This window comes from Camellia sinensis, chromosome 11 (genome assembly GCF_055761805.1).
Source record: "Camellia sinensis isolate YWXY chromosome 11, ASM5576180v1, whole genome shotgun sequence".
Lineage (NCBI taxonomy): Eukaryota > Viridiplantae > Streptophyta > Magnoliopsida > Ericales > Theaceae > Camellia > Camellia sinensis.
Window position 1 is genome coordinate 22,526,379 of NC_138971.1, and position 12,457 is coordinate 22,538,835.

Below are 12,457 nucleotides of genomic sequence, written 5' to 3' on the forward strand. Positions count from 1 at the left end.
TGCTTCTGTTTTTGGGCTCTGGTACGAACTAAAAATGACCATATTTTGACCCCCTCTTCATGTTTCATTAAGGGTCTTTCATTGTTTGAGGCATCGTTTTTATACTTTGTGTTATAGCTCTCTTTTTGGCCTTATTTTGCATAGCATTTTGAGCATTCTTGTAGACTGTTTTGGGTCTGGCCACCAACTGGAAAATATCATGTTTTGGGACCCTATTCACCTTTGTTGAAGGGCCCTCTCTTGTTTGGGGTCAGAAGCTGTGACTTGCTTCTTTATCTCACATTTAGGGCCATTTTTGCATGCTAGTTTTGCCCTATTTGTGTTTATTGTTTGACCTTGCTTAGAACTGTAAATGTGCTTATTTTTGGGCTGTCTTGACTCTGTATTTACATTCCATGTTTGAATAATGCATGTTTTGTATAGCTATAGGCCAATGCATAGGCCTAGTTTTGCATTTCGGTTTCATTTCATGCATCGGGTACTATATCGCCATGATTCGGGACTGTTTTGGGTCATATTTTAGCACTGAAATTTGCATGCTTGTATGCCATATTCCATGCCTTGCCATGCTTTGGTAGAGTGGCATTTGTGCCTTAGGTTCGGTCCTCGGTTTGCGTGCACGTGTGCACGCATCTAGAGTTGTCTCATTTCCATCTAATGGCCTCTTATGCGAGTGTGGCTGAGGTCCACTTGTGTTAGTGTAAGTCCATTGTGCATTGTGTATGCCATTTCATTTCATAGCATTGCGTATGCTAGGCCGTATGTTAGCGCATTGTGTATGCCATGTTATCTCGTGCATCGTGTATGCCATTTCATAGCATTGTGCATGCTAGGTTGTATATTAGTTGCATTCATGCATGTCATGCATATTGCATTGTGCTTGGGATAGGAGTTAGCCCGAGCACGGGAAACGAGGTACGTTTCGTACTCCGAGTGACGGAACATGTCTCAATTCCCCAGTCACCGACACTCCGGATAATCCATGATGGAGTTAGGTTTTAGTTGAGTTTTCATGTGCATTCATTCCATATTGAGTCATGCAATTCGACTCCTCAGCCATCATGCATCGAGATGCATGATTGGTGGCACGAGGATCGAGGCATGCATACATTTGTGAAAATACATTGCTATGCCCCTTTCCTGCTCTCTGTTGCAGCAAATCAAGAATTAGCAACCTTCCGGAGCTTGGCGCGCTTTCCAAGAATAATTGCAAACAGAGGCTAATCGGGGCATCGCCGTGGATTTCCGCGCAAGGCAGCCCAGACATGCATCATCCATCATCTGAAGAAGAGTCAAGGCAGTCCCTGGCTTGCATGCCAGTTTATTATTTTTTTTCTTAATTAATTTGTAAATTAATTAGGAATTTGTATATATTTGGACTATATTATTTGGACTGTATTATTTGGACTGTACTATTTATTCGGACCCTCTACGCGAGGGCACAACTGTAATAAGTGTGCGTGTGTGTGATGTATGTCTTCCAATCCCACGTCTTTCTCCCTTTTATTTACCAGCTTATGATGGTTAGATTAGGGCATGTTTCAATTAGCATACAGTATGATAGCATGTTTGCATTCATTCATCTGTATTCCATGCACCGGGCTCGGCGCATCATACTAACTGCATTGTATTTTCAATTCCAAATTGAATACATGTTAGCTGTAGCATTTCATATGCCATGTTTAGAATAGCCGAGCTTGCTATAGTTGCATTTTTGCATGTGTTGCATTAGGCATTTCTGTATAATTAGGATCATGCATGGATTTCTAATGAGCTTCTGTTTTGGCTTGGAGTACTCGGTAAGTTTTATGCTTTAGCATCCTTGCATGCGTGTGAGTGACTGCCATGAATAGCATGCTTACCATGAGGCTATTTGCTTATGTGATAGAACTGCCTGAATGCCTGTGGGTGAAGGTTGGGTTATTTGAATTGGAACAATTCATCAAATGTGTGTTTTAAGCCCACTAGATAGTGGCAAAATCATGTTTTCTAAGCCCACCCGAGGGTGGCAAATCCACGCCTTAGCCTACTTGCGAGTAGCACCATCAAACCATTTTCAAATAAACAAACATGAAATGTTTTGTTCCAATTCAAGCGATCCAGTCTATACTTGTATGCTGTGCGCATCACATAGTAAATCTAGGCTAATAACCGGAATAAGAACACATAATGTTTTCAAAGATAGATATCAAAAGAAAAGAACACAAAAATTGAAAAGAAGAAAAACATAGCTCGCGAGGTTGAAAACCCGCAAAGGGCGGCCTTGGCAAAAGTTAGAGCGCAAAAGGAGAGGTTAAATACCCGAGTGTACCTTAACCCCGAACTACGTAAGGCTTGATTCCCATGTTTGGGATACGTAGGCAACTTCATTCTGAAGTCCAGCCACAAATACTTCCAAATTCGATTGTGTCCATGCGATGGTTTTGGTCATCTTTGTCTTCTCTGTATCCGAGAGTCTGGTTGTGTTCGTCGCTCTGAGGACTGACTACAATGTGCTGCGGTGCTATCCAAACAAGGGGCAACTTTCCGTTGCCATTCAAAACGCCGCAGTATCATTTCAAACAAGGGGCAACTTTCCGTTGCCATGCAGTGTCCTTCAGACAAGGGGCAATTTTCCATTGCTATGGGTCCGAAGTTGTGCATCTCAAGAGTAGGTCCCGTGCTCGTTGAGCAGTGGCCGTTTGCAAAAATAGTTTTTGAAAATTTTTACTGAGGTTGACTAATTTCTCGAAAATTATTTCATTTTCCCAAACTAGACCATTTCTTGGACCCAAAAAAGGAAAATTTTCAGTGCTCATAACTTGACTTGCATGATTTCAAATCAAAAATCGAACATGTGTGTTAATCTAACTCTCATATTGGTCAAAATTGTTTTAGCAGAACGTCAAAAACAAAAAATGGTCAAAATAATGAACTAGGGGCACAGTTAAGTCAGGTGTCCTGTCTTTTCCCCGTTGTCAACATACTTGCCAGAAAAGGGCACTCTACTTGCCAGAAAGGACACTCTACCCGCCAGAAAAGGGGATAACTGAAGTTAACAACAAAGGGCTGAAAGCTCTCTCATCCTCCAAGCAGCGAGGTATCAAGCCGAGTGCGAAGCACGAATTGGAATGGATCGAGATGCTCCATTCCCTCATCCGGCGCATCGACAGATGTCACCGAAGGAAATAGCCGCGAGCTGATTATGTTGGGCGTGAGCCTGCAACTTCCTGTTCATCTATCAACCACCCAGGAGAGGGATAAAAAATAAGAGATTAAAGAATAGAGAGATGTGCGCTGAGAGAAAAAGTGAGGAAAAGGGCTTTTTCAGCAAAAACAGAGCCTGAGGGCCGAGTGATGTGAGAATCACAAATGAGAAAGGGTGGGAAACAATACCCGAAGAAACTGGCTCCTCGCGAACTGAAAGGTCTCTCGTCTTTGTAACACGTCTGTGTGTCGTGTCTTTTATTTTGTTCGTCTCGATTCTTGCTTTGAGTCGTTCCGAGTGTGTCTCGATGCATTTAGGTTGTTTACCCTTTCTTTTCCATTGTTCAATCTCCTTCGCTATGTTCAGTCGTAAGCTCAATACCCAGTTAAGAATGCATTTCTTAATTTCAAAAATTGTCTTGCGCTCAGAGTGCCGTGTTGTTCTCCACATTTGTGCAAAACAAGATTTTGTTCTTTCAAAAACCGCAGGGTTCAACCTGAGTCATGTGGGAACAGTAAAGCCAGAACCCATCTGAAGCTATATAGGTTCCAAACTTCGAAGCAAAAGGAAAAGAGGAAGATGTCAGATATCTGAGTTTGTTTCAACTCCTGCAAGTTCCGTCATCGCATCCTGTATGGTCAGAATGAGCTATCTGTTCAAAATTAAAAGACTACTGAGTTATGAGCCGTGTGTTCAAATTGAGCAGTGTTATGTTGCGAGCTGCGTATTCAACATGAAGTATATGAGTTGTGTGTTCAGAATTGAAGTATATGAGCTGTGTGTTCAGAATTGAAGTATGTGAGCTGCGTGTTCAACATGAAGTGAATGAGCTGTGAGTTCAGAAGCGAAAATTTATGAGCTGCGTGTTCAGAATTAAGAATGAGCTACGTGCAAATGAAAATAAATGAGCTGCGCGTTCAGAATTGAAATATGTGAGCTGCATGTTCAAACTGAAGTGAATGAGCTGTGTGTTTAGAAGTGAAGTATATGAACTGTGTGTTCAGTATAAGCTGCGTGCAACTGAAATGAATGGACTGCGTGTTCAGAAAATCGGCGTTTGGGCTGCGTGCTCAACTCTCAATCAGTGTGGGCTGCGCGTTCACCGTCAATTTGGACCGCGTGTTCAGAAAATCAATGTTTGGGCTGCGTGTTCAACTCTCAATCAGTGTGGGTTGCGTGTTCACCTTCAATTTGGACTGCGTGTTCAGAAAATCAATGTTTGGGCTGCGTGCTCAACTCTCAATCAGTGTGGGCTGCGTGTTCACTTTCAATTTGGACTGCGTGTTCAGAAAATCGGCTTTTGGGCTGCGTGCTCAACTCTCAACCAGTGTGGGCTGCGTGTTCACCTTCAATTTGGACTACGTGTTCAGAAAATCGGCGTTTGGGCTGCGTGCTCAACTCTCAACCAGTGTGGGCTGCGTGTTCACCTTCAATTTGGACTGCGTGTTGAGAAAATTGGCGTTTGGGCAGCGTGCTCAACTGTCAATCAGTGTGGGCTGCGTGTTCACCTTCAATTTGGACTGCGTGCTCAACTCTCAATCAGTGTGGGCTGCGTGTTCACCTTCAATTTGGACTGCGTGTTCAGAAAATCAGTGTTTGGGCTGCGTGCTCAACTCTCAACCAGTGTGGGCTGCGTGTTCACCTTCAATTTGGACTGTGTGTTCAGAAAATCGGCGTTTGGACTGCGTGCTCAACTTTCAATTAGTGTGTGCTGTATGTTCACCTTCAATTTGGACTGCGTGTTCAGAAAATCGGCGTTTGGGCTACGTGCTCAACTCTAAATCAGTGTGGGCTGCGTGTTCACCTTCAATTTGGACCGCGTGTTCAGAAAATCAATGTTTGGGCTGCGTGTTCAACTCTCAATCAGTGTGGGCTGCGTGTTCGCCTTCAATTTGGACTGCGTGTTCAGAAAATCAGTGTTTGAGCTGCGTGCTCAACTCTCAACCAGTGTGGGCTGCGTGTTCACCTTCAACTTGGACTACGTGTTAGGAAAATCAATGTTTGGGCTGCGTGCTCAACTCTCAATGAGTGTGGGCTGCGTGTTCACCTTCAATTTGGACTGCGTGTTCAGAAAATCAATGTTTGGGCTGCGTGCTCAACTCTCAATCAGTGTGGGCTGCGTGTTCACCTTCAATTTGGACTACGTGTTCAGAAAATCGGCGTTTGGGCTGCGTGCTCAACTCTCAACCAGTGTGGGCTGCGTGTTCACCTTCAATTTGGACTGCGTGTTCAGAAAATCGGCATTTGGGCTGCGTGCTCAACTCTCAACCAGTGTTGGCTGCGTGTTCACCTTCAATTTGGACTGCGTGTTCAGAAAATCGGCATTTGGGCTGCGTGCTCAACTCTCAACAAGTGTGGGCTGCGTGTTCCCCTTCAATTTGGACTGCGTGTTCAGAAAATCAGTGTTTGGGCTGCGTGCTCAACTCTCAATCAGTGTGGGCTGCGTGTTCACCTTCAATTTGGACTGCGTGTTCAGAAAATCAGTGTTTGGGCTGCGTGCTCAACTCTCAACCAGTGTGGGCTGCATGTTCGCCTTCAATTTGGACTGCGTGTTCAAAAAATCGGCGTTTGGGCTGCGTGCTCAACTTTCAATTAGTGTGTGCTGTGTGTTCACCTTCTATTTGGACTGCGTGTTTAGAAAATCGGCGTTTGGGCTGCGTGCTCAACTCTCAATCAGTGTGGGCTGCGTGTTCACCTTCAATTTGGACCGCGTGTTAAGAAAATCAATGTTTGGGCTGCATGTTCAACTCTCAATCAGTGTGGGCTGCGTGTTCACCTACAATTTGGACTGCGTGTTCAGAAAATCAGTGTTTGGGCTGCGTGCCCAACTCTCAACCAGTGTGGGCTGCGTGTTCACCTTCAATTTGGACTGCGTGTTCAGAAAGTCGGCGTTTGGGCTGCTTGCTCAACTCTCAATCAGTGTGGGCTGCGTGTTCATCTTCAATTTGGACTGCGTGTTCAGAAAATCAGTGTTTGGGCTGCGTGCTCAACTCTCAATCAGTGTGGGCTGCGTGTTCACCTTCAATTTGGACTGTGTGTTCAGAAAAACGTCGTTTTGGCTGCGTGCTCAACTCTCAATCGGTGTGGACTGCGTGTTCACCTTCAATTTGGACTGCGTGTTCAGAAAATCAGTGTTTGGGCTGGGTGCTCAACTCTTAACCAGTGTGGGCTGCGTGTTCACCTTCAATTTGGACTGCGTGTTCATAAAATCAGCGTTTGGGCTTCGTGCTCAACTCTCAATCAGTGTGGGCTGCGTGTTCACCTTCAATTTGGACTGTGTGTTCAGAAAGTCAGTGTCTAGGCCGCGTGCTCAACTCTCAATCAGTGTGGGCTGCGTGTTCACCTTCAATTTGGACTGCGTGTTCAGAAAATCAGTGTTTGGGCTGCGTGGTCAACTCTCAATCAGTGTGGGCTGCGTGCACACCTTCAATTTGGACTGCGTGTTCAGAAAATCGGCGTTTGGGCTGCGTGCTCAACTTTAAATCAGTGTGGGCTGCGTGTTCGCCTTCAATTTGGACTGCGTGTTCAGAAAATCGGTGTTTGGGCTGCGCGCTCAGCTCTCAATCAGTGTGGGTTGCGTGTTCACCTTCAATTTGGACTGTGTGTTTAGAGAATCAATGTTTGGGCTGCGTGATCACGACAAAGAGTATGAGCTGCGTGTTCAGAAATTCAAGTGCTTCAGTTGCAAACCGAAATGAGCTGTGTGCTCGAAGACGAGCTGTGTGCCCGAAGAAAGGAGCTGCGTGCCAAATAAACGAGTTGTGTGCCTGGAAATGAGCTGCGTGCTCGAAAAAACGAGCTGTGTGCCCGGAAAATGAGCTGTGTGCCTGAAAAGGAGCTGTGTGCTCAAGAAAGGAGCTGTGTGCTCGAAAAATGAGCTGTGTGCCCGGAAAATGGGCTGTGTGCCTGAAAAGGAGCTGTGTGCCCAAAAACGAGCTGTGTGCCCGGAAAAGGAGCTGTGAGCCCGAAATCAAGCTGTTTGCCCGAGAAATGAGCTGTGTGCCCGAGAAATGAGCTATGTGCCTGGAAAATAGGCTGTGTACCTGAAAAGGAGCTGTGTGCCCAAAACCGAGCTATGTGCCCGAAAATGAGCTGTGTGCCCGAAAAACGAGCTGTGTGCCCGAGAAATGAGCTGTGTGCCCGAAAAATGAGCTGTGTGCCTGAAAAGGAGCTGTGTACTCGAAAAACGAGCTGTGTGCCCGGAAATGAGCTGTGCACCCGAAAAATGAGCTGTGTGCCCGAAGAATGCACTGTGTGCTCGAGATCGACTGTCTGCCCAAAAGAGTTGTGTGCCGAGATTAAACAGAGTTTTGTGTTTCGAGCTGCGTGCCAAATGAACAGAATATTGTGTTGTGAGCGGTGAACCAAACGAACAAAGTGTTGTGCTGTGAGCAGTGTGCCAACTGAATGGAATGCTATGTCGTAAGCTGTGTGCTAAGTCTTGCATTGTGCATGCATCTCGTCGCGCTATTTTGCGCACCTCAATCGCACTGTCCTGTGCACTCTCATGGTCTAGGAGACCTTAAATCCTCTAAAGGTGCAATTCCTTTGGTGTTTGTCGTGCCCGAACGACTTCTGGTGGTCTGGTATAGCCACCTGCCTGTGTTTGCGGTGAGTTCCTAGGAGACCAACTGAGACGGTGGAAACTAGAGTTCGAATGGCTCATGCCTAGAACACAAAGGTTCAGAATTTCCGAGACTAAAGTCTGGTTTAAATACCCAGGGGTATATCCTCGGCTTGAAATATGTATGGCAGCCCCATAGATTGAGATAGCATCTGTATGCGCCTCAATTCTGGATACTGATCCAACCTAGTCTGTCACCCTGTTGGAGAATAGGGAAAGCTGCGACCATAGTCAGGGAGAAAAGTAGTACTGTAGACACCCCATTTTTGACCGACCTTAAGACTCAGACGTCGCCAATTGAGCGCTTGGTGATGTTGCATAATGTGCTCGTTCAGAAGTTTTAGAGTCGCGGCCGTAAGCCCTGCCTCCGGACTGCCGAACCCTTTTCTGTGCCTTGTCTCGGTTTGCGAACCAGACTCGGTTTTTCTCTGTTTCTTTTCCTGAAGGGAGGGAGAGGTCCCGTAGACCATCTCTCAATGTCCGTAGGCTACATTTGGTGGCCGTAGGCCATTTTGCCCATTTCGGAGTCCGGTTCCCAGTTTTCGGAGCCGTCAGGCCGTGTGCCTCGGTTCGGGACCGCTTAACCATCTCCTATTGCTCTGATTTTTGGCATACATCTTATTTCATCCATTTTGAGGGACACTGGGGGCTGAGAAACCCACTTCGAAGTCGAATACAATTTTCGGTGCTTAACAGCCCATTTCCGGGACCCCGAACTGCGTGTTTTGGCTCCGGAACATTCGTTTTGCAATGGTTTTCGCTCATTTTTGGCAGGTACCTCTGTTTTATCCCGAGGAAGGTCACTGAAGGGTGGGAGGCCAGCAATTGTTGCAGCAACCAGTTATCTCTCCTCCCGAGCCTCCCGGCGCCCGTTTTTCGCACTTCCGGGCTAATGTTGAATACCTTAGAGCTAGCGTTGCCAACTTTCAACCACGTATCTGTGATCTACACACCTGAGAGGCCCCTAAAAGTTCATGGCCGGCCATTAAGGTCACCTGACCCTTTTGACCCCTTTCTTCCGGGCTAATGTTGAACCTCTTGGACATTTTTTCTTGAACTTTGAACCACATATCTGTGATGTACACACCTGAGAGGCCCCTAAAAGTTCATGGCCGGCCAGAAAGTCAACTTGACCCTTTTGACCCCCTCTTTCCGAGCCATTGTTGAACCCCTTGGGCCCACTTTCTTGGAATTTCAATTACATGGTTGTGTTGTACACACATAGGGCTACCTCCTCAATACCTGGCCGGCCAGAAAAGCTGGTTGACCCTTTTGACCCCTAGCCGGCCGGCTAGGGGGTGTGGCCGGCCGGCCACCTCCAGCAAAAGTGAGCGGCCGGCGGTGCTCTCCTCACTGTACCCTTTCCAGCTGTGGGGCAATATCCCCCAGATATTTTCTGTATCCGGGGGATATTTTGGGAGAGAGGATTCCTCTCCAACTCACCCCCCTTTTACACCCCTTTCTTGACCTTATAACCAGCTGAGGGTCTTCTTCATGAGGGTTAGAAAAATTCTTCTCCAAGGACAAACCCTAAACTCCATTGTCTACTTCTTCAATTCTTCAAAAAACCTAAGTCTATAATCTTCATTCCTTCTACACCACCAAGCTCCACCACCACCATTTCATTTCCAGCAGCTAGGAGGGATTCTTGAAGGCTAAAGAAGCTGCAAATCAACCCAAGAAGTAACAAAAGCTTGGATCTTCAAGGGTAAGTTACACTTTGATCCTTTTGACCCTTTCCTTTGATCTATTTCTAAGCCTCATTTCTTTTTGGTTTCAAGCTTTGGCCCTAACTGAAAAGGGCCATATTTTGAGCTCATATTCACTTCTCATTAAGGGCTCAACCCTGTTTGAGCCCTCCATCATACACTTGCTTCATTGACCATCTTGTATGTCATAGATTTGCATGCTATTTTTGACCCATGAGCAATTTATTTTCGAGCATGTGGTAAACTGATATAGGGCTTATTTTGAGCCCCTCTTCAACATTGGAGAAGGGCTCAACATTGTTTGGTGTTTCCATATGTCACTTGTAGTTATATCCCTTATTTGGCCCCATTTTTGCATAAGTTGATAGCCCTCTTGGCTTCTGTTTTTGGACCTTGGTCCGAACTGAAAGTGGTCTTATTTTGGCCTATACTTCATGTTTCATTCACACTTTTTTTCTGTTTGGTGATTATTTTATACACTTAATGTTTTAGCACCTTTTGGGCCTTATTTTGCATCATATTTTTAGCATGTTTGTATACTGATTTTGAGGCTGCCATATACTGTAAATGTTCATATTTTTGGTCCATCTTCAGTGTTGTAGAAGGAAATTTTTCAGTTTGAGTTTTGCTTATACCACTTGTTTCATTACCCCTCTTTTGGCCCCTATTCTTGCATGCTATTTTCGCCATACCTATACTAGCTGTTTGGCCATGTTTATAACTGGAAAAGTGCTTATTTTGGGACTGTATAGCTTCTGTCTTTGCATTGCATGTCCATGTTGTGCATGTTTAGTATGGCTATAGGCCATTTCGGATGTCTAATGTTGCATTTCGGGTCATTTCCTTGCATTTCATGTCATTTCGCTTCATTTCGGGACTGTTTTCCCCCATATTTTGTTGCTGAAATTCCATTAGCATGCTTGCATATCATTTTTGCCATGTTTCATTGCATTTTATCATTGCCTCGGTTTGCGTGCCCGTGTGCACGCATTTCGAGGCACTCCGTTTTTATCCGCTGGCATCCGATGTGAGTGCGGCTGAGGCTCACTCATGTTGGTATAAACCCACTTGTCATTTCCATGTCATTTGCATTGCGTATGCATTGCCTCGGTTTGCGTGCCCGTGTGCACGCATTTCGAGGCACCTCATTTTCTGCCATCGGCATCTTATGTGAGTGTGGCTGAGGCTCTCTCATGTTAGTATAAGTCCATTTGTCATTTTCCATGACATTTGCATTGCGTATGCATTGCCTCGGTTTGCGTGCCCGTGTGCACGCATTTCGAGGCACTTCATTTTCTGCCATCGGCATCCGATGTGAGTGTGGCTGAGGCTCACTCATGTTGGTATAAGCCCATTTGTCATTTCCATGTCACTTTAGCACCGCCTCGGTTTGCGTGCCCGTGTGCACGTACTTCGAGGCATCTCATCTTCATTGCATCTGTCATCGCCTCGGTTTGCGTGCCCGTGTGCACGTACTTCGAGGCATCTCATTTCCATGTCACTTTAGCACTGCCTCGGTTTGCGTGCCCGTGTGCACGTACTTCGAGGCATCTCATTTTTATTGTATCCGTCATCGCCTCGGTTTGCGTGCCCGTGTGCACGTACTTCGAGGCATCTCATTTTCATTGTATCTGTCATCGTCTCAGTTTGCGTGCCCGTGTGCACGTACTTCGAGGCATCTCATTTTCATTCCGTCATCACCTCGGTTTGCGTGCCCGTGTACACGTACTTCGAGGCATCTCATTTTCATTCTAGCATCACCTCAGTTTGCGTGCCCGTGTGCACGCATTTCGAGGCATCTCATTTTCAACATCCCGTCATTTTCTCAGTTTGCGTGCCTGCGTGCACGCATTTCGAGGCATCTCATTTTCATAGCATTGTGTATATTAGGATTGTATATTAGTTGCATTTCATGCATATCATGCATATTGCATCATGTCCGGAATAGGAGTTAACCCGGGCACGGGAAACGAGGTACATTTCGTACTCCGAGTGACAGAATGTGTCTCAATTCCCCAGTCACCGACACTCCGGATTATCCATGATGGAGTTAGGTTTTAGCTGTAGTTTCATGTGCATTCATCCTATATTGAGTTGTGCATTTCGACTCCTCGGCCATCATGCCTCGGTATGCGTGATTGGTGGCACGAGGATCGAGACATGCATATATCTGTGCAAATACATTGCTGTGCCCCTTTCCTGCTCTCTGTTGCAGCAAAATCAGGAATCAGCAATTTTTCGGGATTCGGCACGCATTTCGAGAATAACTGCTAAACAGAGGCTAATTGGGGCATTCCGGTGGATTTCCGCGCAAGACGATCCGGACATGCATCATCCATCAGAAGCAAGACAGTCCCTGGCTTGCACGCCAGTTTTATTTGCTTTCTTAGTCAATTCATTAATTAATTAGAATTCTGTAATATTTTGGACTGTAATATTCTTTTATTTGGGGACTGTAATATTTAGACTGTATTATTTATTTGGACCCTCCGAGCGAGGGCACAACTGTAATAAGTGTGGGTGAGTGTGATGTATGTCTTCCAACCCCACGTCTTTCTCCCTTTTATTTATCCGCTTTTGATGGTTAGATTAGGGCATATTTTAATTAGCATACAGTATGACAGCATGTTTGCATCATTCATCTGTATTGCATGCATCGGGCTCGGCGCATCATACTAACTGCATTGTACTTTCAATACCAAGTTAAATATATGTTAGTTGTAGCATTTCATATGCCATCTTAGAATAGCCGAGCCTACTATAGTTGCATTTTGCATGTGTTGCATTAGGCATTTCTGTACACTTAGGATCATGCATGATTTCTAATATAGTTTCTATTTTGGCTTGGAGTACTCGGTGAGTTTTATGCTTTAGCATCCTTGCATGCGTGTGAGTGAATGCCATGATAGCATGCTTACCATGAGGCTATGTGCTTAT